Below are 7,540 nucleotides of genomic sequence, written 5' to 3' on the forward strand. Positions count from 1 at the left end.
CTGAGCACCTGTTAATATGTGTTCACTTGCACTGTTCTGAATGCTGGGGATGGTGAAAAAAAATACAATGTCTGCAGGCCTGTGGAGTTTTTAATTTAATTTAATTTAATTTAATTTTATATTTGTGGAGTTTATTTTAAAGAGTGTGCATGGGGGGGATGGAGTTAGACAACAAACAAGTAAATGGAAAAATAGTAGATAAATTCTTAAAAAGGAAATAAAACCAAATGCTGAAGGGAGTGGGTTTTTTTGGAGTAGATGATCAGAGCAAGCCAAGTTGAGATTACATTTAAGTTAATACCTGAATGACAAAAGGGAAGCCAGTCTTAGTAGTGCTTTGCCATTGTAACCTCCACCTCTCTGCACTCGCCCTCCTGGTGGTAAGGAATGGAAGGACCTTCCACCCTGTCTTTCTGGTGAACTCTTGCTCCTCCTTCAAGGCCAAGCTTCTTTCCTGAACCACCCAAGTGGGGGTAATCACTCCCTCATATATGCCACCAGAGTCTTAGGTACTTTCCAATATCACAACATAGTGTCCTGCAAAGAGTTATTTGTTTCTCTCCTTCCTCATGAGGTCCTAGTGAGGTCATGGGGGACCAGGTTGACATCTTTTTCCTCCGGGACAAATAACACAGTAAGTAGGGGATCAGGGGGCCAGTGTCCTTAAGCACCACCTTCCCCAGCACATGCAGTGGCCCCAGTGATGTGGAGCTGCGACCTTGAGTCCTGGCTGCAAGGGAAATGATGAGCTGGACTCTTGACCCACCTGGGCAGGGCCAAGACACCTGAAATTGCCTGCAGAGGACACACAACCCATGCAGATCCCAGAGATATGTCCTGCCTTTGTACCCTGCAATAGTGCCTGGGGACCCAGCTTCCTGCAAGAGATTCTCACCCCTCACCCTACAGTTTAAACCATAGGAAAGGAAGCTGAGAACTTGGTGATGACCTGACACACCAGGGCACAAAGTTTAGGGCATGGGAGGGACACGGAGATAGGGAAGAGAGCGAGGACTCGGGCAGAGAGGGGTGGAAAGCCGAGATGTGTGTGATGAATCTGGGACCTGCATCTGGGACCCAATCCGCTTCTCTAATATTTGCAAGGCAAAGGGTATGGTAGGTGATCAAGATGCTGCCCTGCACTCTAGGCGTGTTCACTTCCGAGGCTGGATCTTGTCGCCTGCGCTCTAGGAACCCAAGGCTCCAGGAGCAGTTGACCTCACTCCGCGGGGGGTTTCCTAGGTAAGCAGCTCCTTTTTCTCCCACCTAGTCTGTATCCTGCAGGCCATGGCCTCTAGATGCTCCCAGCGCCAGATCCCCACCTTCCTTGCCCGGTTTCCTCCTGGCCTGAGTTAATCTTCCTCTACTCTGCATCCTCCCTGTTTGGAAAAGAGGCGTGTGACTGTGGTAGAGGAAACAGAGTTGGTTCTATGGATTGGCTTCCACAAAGATTGCGTGTCTCGAGATACTTAAGTCAGACTGAACCACCTCCCTCCCTACTCCCTACTCTTCTCCAGAGCCTGAAGTCCCCGCGTATAAATAGCTCCTATCTCTTCGCTGAAGGATTTCCTTACTGCTAGTTGCTAGGGTTCTAGGGCCCTGGCCATCAAAGGGTGACAACCCTTGACCAACACAGCTACCTCCCTCTGAGCTCCCTCTCCCTCTGCAGGGAAAAGACATATCCTCTCCCAGCCCAAATTGCTGCTTCTTTCAATTGTTTTGTGAGACTCTGAGCAGGTGAAGTGAGTCATCCCTTGGGGTTCTGGTTTCTGAGCTCTAAGGAAGAGAAGGATAGATCATATGATTTTAGAAGTCACTTCTGGCTCAAACTCTCCTTACTTCCCTGAATGTACCGATAATCCCTCCCTACCCATGACTGGTACCACACTGGGCTCAAGAAGCGGGTAGGTACTACTGGTGAGAGAGTTGGAATAGGTTAAGGCCAGCAACTTTTTTCTGCAAAGCCTCATCTTGAAGGGGTGTAAGAGCTAGGCTCCGGAGCCAGGTTTTCTCCATTCTAATTTCAGTGCCACCACAACCAGTCGTAGAGACTTGAATAAGTTAAGAGCACTCTGAACCTTAGATTCCCCCCCCCCCATAAAGTGGGTACACTTGTAACACTTCTCTCCTAGGTTTTTCTTTTACCGAAGCACAACACACAAATAAGTGTGCAATCAAATGAATGTTTATATATGTAAACACTTATGTGCCAATCACCTTGGCTTTGAAAATTAAATGAAGTGATCCTTGTAAAAGCAACTTAGCACAGTGTCTGGTATGCATCAACGGCGTAGGCCAGGCCGGCGCTAGCTGTTGTGCATGCTTAGAAGCCCAGGACTCTGTTCTGCCTTTGCGGCATTCGCAGGTCCTCAGGGGGAGGGCGGCAGGCGGGAGGATTTGCCACCCCAACACCGCAGGCGCGCGTCACCACGGGCAGGCGGAGCCCGGCGGGGCCTGCAGGGCTCGGAGAGCTTCGAAGAGGCTTGGACCTTGGCTGGGTTTGGGGAATTTGGCTGAAGGGGAAGGTGAAAGGAGGTTGCGGCCGAGCGGCGACCCCCCTCTAGCTCCTCAGTGCGTGGCAGGAAGAGTCGGGAGGGGAAACCCGGCTCCTCTCGGCAGGGCAGGGCTTCCCCCGGGGTCCCGCGCCCCGCTGTTCCCGGGCGCCGCCAGCAGGACGCGGGGCCGCGCCACCCCGCAAGGGTGGGGCAGTGTGGGCGGGCGCTTCCCGGGAGAAAGGCGCGTGCGGGGCCCGGGTTGGTTCGGGGCCTCTCTCGCAGCCTCCGCCTCCGGCGTTTAGGGCTCAGGGCCCCGCAGCGGACTTCCCGGGCGCCTTCTCCCGACTCGAGGGCCCGAGCGCTGGGAGGCCGGCGGATTCTCCGCCACCGGAGTTCAGCGCTCGTCCGCGGCAGGTCCGGGCGCGAAGGGGGAGGATCCTCCGACCGGCGGCGGGCAGCGCAGGTGCCGCGGGGCCGGGCGCCGCCTCCCGGACCGGCCTGGCGCGGGAGCGCACCCGCGAGCCCCGGGAGAGCCTGGCCGCCCCTCGCGGTGACCGCCCAAGCCTGCGCAGCCGGCCGTCTCGACCATGCGCCCTGGGCGCCCAGGTAGGATACCCCGGGGAGGGTGCGGCGGATCCAGAAGGCCTCGGGAGGGAGTCCGGGGAGGTCTGTGCGGGAGGGGGCACTGAGCCCAAAGCCACATTTGCTTTGCCGGCAGGACGCGCTTTTTTTTTTTTTTTTTTTAACCCAGACTGTCGGTAACATTAATAACAGCAAAGTTTTCTGACAAGGCGTTTAGAAAAATGTATGCAAGTATGAAACGCATGCAGAAAAGACGTGTTACCGCTCCCTGACTCTTCACGAGGCGAACATTGCCAAGAGACCATTCCCGGGGTAAAGCAACAGAACGTTACGGGTCCCCACCCCCTCCTCCTTCCGCCTGGGTCCCCACAGACTCCTTTCTTGGCACTATCCCCACCGCCAAGGGCAACCACTGTTGTGGCTTCTAACAGTATAGATTAGTTGTGCCTGATATGGAACATTCTATAAACGAAATCCTGTAGTACGTAGTCTTACGTTCCTGGCTTCTTTCGTTCGTGAGATGTATCTATCTTGCTGAGTGCACTTGTAGATCTTGGAGTATCCCATTGTATGAATACACCAGAAATAATTTATACTTTCTGCTGCTGATAAGCCTTTGGGTGGTTTCTGGTGTGTGTTGTGAATAGCGCTACTACAGACATTCTCGAACAGGATCCAATAGAACTTTCTGCAGAACTGTCTGCACAGACATTCTCCAACAGCATCTAATAGAACTTTGTGAACATGGAAATGTTCTCAATCTGTGCTGTCCAGTAGGATAGCCACAAGTCACATTTGGCTCTTGAGCAAATGTGGTTGGCTGAGGAATTAGATTTTTAGTTTCATTAAAATTGTAATTAATTTAAATATAAAGAGCCATATGTATTGGACAACGCGGTTCTAGTATGTCTTTTGATGACTGTGGTAAATGTTTCTATTCAGTATATACCTAGGAGTGCAAACGTTTTGTCATAGGGAAAGAATACCAGCTTTCAGATTGTACCAAGCAGTTTTGTAAGGTTGGCAGCATCTATTTTCTCTCCCACGGGCAGTAGCACCACATGCTCCTCAATTCTTAATTTTTTCATTTTAGCCATTGTGCTGAGCATGTAGTTAAAAGGGGGCTTTTGTTCACTTTCAAGTAAGATTATGAAAATTGCCACTTCCCATTGGTAAAGGTGATGATGATGATTGGAGGGGTTCTTGTGGACTGAGAGTTGTTATAAGGGTCTTAAATTTACCCTTTACCCCACCCCACCCTTGCCAGCAGACTTCCCACACAATCAGCCTTCTCCCCTAGAAACTGGACCAGGGTTAGCAGGGCATTACGAAGGGGCCATGTGTTTGGAGGTGATCCATTTCCCATAATTCTTTGTTACGTTATGCCTTCTTAAAATCAGTGCCCCTCTTCCTTTACTGTTATTTATTGGAATATCCCACCAGAAGAGATGATGAGATCGTTAGGCAGGCTACAGCCATGGCAGAGAAGCCAGGTTTTATGCTGGCTCAGTTTTAGTTTGCAACTTGGCTCTGCCTTGTATAAAATGGCATTACAACCTTTGGGTGTGCTACCTCACCGGTTTGCTGAGAAGCAAAGTAAGTCCTGAGGAGCCAGCGAGAAACTGCCTACTATGTGTCAGTGTGTGTGTGTGTGTGTATGACTTTCTAATCCTCAGAATAACCATGTGAGTTAGGTATTCCTTGTTTACACATGCAGAAACTGAGGCTGAGAGACATTGAACCACTCTTCTCTAGGCCACTCGGCTGGTAAGCAGCAGTAACCCCAATAGGACTTTCTGCCTGTGCCACTGAGACCATTTCTGATGTTTTTTTATCTCCCTTCCCTGGGTAAACAGAGCCCTGGCTGGTGCAGATCTTGAAATTCTGAATCAAATTAGATGTTCTCTGTGAAGACTCCCTTTGGACAGAACCAAATTGATCATTAACCACTTGTCTGTTGCTAGTTAAGCAGAGGAAGTGTTTGTTATGTTGTAATAACAGTGGAATTCACTTTGTGTGACACACAAATTCTTGGAAAGTTGTGTACAAAGAGCCTTTTGCTTGTGGGGAGGGAGAAAAATTGAATACATTTTTAAGTTTATTCCTGGAATTTGTTGCTTAAAAGTATCCCAAAATGAATTATTTTGTAAAGTGAAGGATCCTTTTGAAATATGAATAATAACACAGGGTTTTCACATAATAAACAAGAGCCACTCAAAATTATGTATAAGATTCATCAACATTTTGCATGTACTTCTTATTAAGAAGGGCTCTCATGAAAGTTTCACCTGGACCATCTTGACATCTCGAGTTCTCTGAGAGGTCCACAGATTAGTTCTCTATCCAGATGCGAGAAGTAACTAGAAACCCAGTACCCCCGGTGGCTACTGGTGGATTCAGGCTTAGTTTGGGTGGGATTTACAGTCCCTGATCATGCAGTGAGCCTCTAAAAAAGGGGCTCAAGAGTCAAATGGGTTATTGGATTAGATGACCTTTAAGCTTTGAGATTCTTTCAGCCATGAGATTCTTTAAATTTGTTACATACCTATAGATCCAGCATAGATTTCTGCTGTCCTGGTAGGAAGGGCCTTAGAAATTGCCAGAGTCCATCTCTTTTCTGATGCTGAATCCTGATGTGATCCTGGGCACGTAACTGTCCATGTCTCCTGGACAGCACCCATGGGGGAACCACTCGCCTCTCTACTCCCTATGTGTGAGGGAGTTCTGCCTTCTGTTCACGTGAAATCCTCCTCCTGCAGCTTCCCTCAGCTGCTCCTCCAGTTCCCACAGATGTCCGCTCCTTCTGCGTGTCAGTTCTTCAAATATGTGAAGCCAGCCATTGACTTTGCTTCTTTCTCCGGGTGAAATAGCCTCAGTTTCTTTGACTATTCTCTGCCTCCTGGCCATTCTTCAGTGGATGGTCTCTAGCTCTCCCATTTCTTCTGTGCTGGGCTATTCTGGTGTATTCCTCAAGGTGGTCCCCTCCTCCTAAGCCTTTGAACACTTAAATCTTCACCTTCCCCTACTCTTCTGAGAAGGCTGAGGCCCACTGGGAGGCTGTCCTGCATGGGTGCCACTCTCCTCAATTTATGTTTTTATTCATCTTCAGAGGAATAAGCATCTGTTCTTTTTTTTTTAATTTTATTTTTTAAATTTACATCCAACTTAGCATATAGTGCAACAATGATTTCAGGATAGATTCCTTAATGCCCCTTACCCATTTAGCCCATCCCCCCTCCCACAACCCCTCCAGTAACCCTCAGTCTGTTCTCCATATTTATGAGTGTCTTATGCTTTGTCCCCCTCCCTGTTTTTGTATTATTTTTGTTTCCCTTCCCTTATGTTCATCTGTTTGTCTCTTAAAGTCCTCATATGAGTGAAGTTATATGATATTTGTCTTTCTCTGACTATTTTCTCTTAGCAAAATACCGTCCAGTTCCATCCATGTAGTTGCAAATGGCAAGATTTCATTCTTTTTGATTGCCGACTAATACTCCATTGTATGTGTATACCACATCTTCTTTATCCATTCACCCATCAATGGACATTTGGGCTCTTTCTGTACTTTGGCTATTGTTGATAGTGCTGCTGTAAACATGGGGGTGCGTGTGCCCCTTTGAAACAGCACACCTGTATCCCTTGGATAAATGCCTAGTAGTGCAATTGCTGGGTCATAGGGTAGTTCTATTTTTAGTTCTTTGAGGAACCTCCATCCTGTTTTCCAGAGTGGCTGCCCCAGCTTGCATTCCCACCAACAGTGCAAAAAAGATCCTCTTTCTCCACATCCTCGCCAACATCTGTTGTTGCCTGAGTTGTTAATGTGAGCCATTCTGACAGGTGTAAGGGGGTATCTCATGGTGGTTTTGAATTGTATTTCCCTGATGAGCATCCATTCTTTATAAAGTAACACTACCCCTTAAAGCTTTGATATATTTTCTTTCCTACTTCTAGAAACAATGCTTCTTCTTCTGCGTTCTCAGGGCTCCCCTCCCCCACCTTACAATTCAGTATTCTCCGTCTTCTTTCCTTTCACCCTGAAACATGTTGCAATCTTGCCATATTGTCTTCTCTTGACACTGGTACCCCTTCCTCAAATATCTTTCCTCCCCATTTTGGGTCAGATTTGTGAATACATGTCTTCACCATCTCCTTCCCTTTCCTTCAGCCTGCATGATGCTTACCTCCCATGTGGGGGGTACTGATGCTCAGTTGGAAGTTACCTTTGTGGTCAACTGGTTCAACTCTTTCCCTGATACCTGATTACCTTTTCTAGCACTCTCGAGGAGTTAAGTCCTGTCATTTCCTCCTTAACTATCTAAGACTCATTCTTTGAGATCAAATGACTTCTCCTCAGGTTTGTGCTTTATTACCTCTCTTTAGTGTTTTGCATAGTGACTTTTTTTCTGGAAAGTCTGATTGTGGTTTTGACACCCTGTACTTTCCTGATCGCTTTTTTTTCTCAT

Source organism: Panthera pardus, unplaced genomic scaffold, assembly GCF_024362965.1.
Source record: "Panthera pardus isolate Hobbes unplaced genomic scaffold, ASM2436296v1 HiC_scaffold_22, whole genome shotgun sequence".
Lineage (NCBI taxonomy): Eukaryota > Metazoa > Chordata > Mammalia > Carnivora > Felidae > Panthera > Panthera pardus.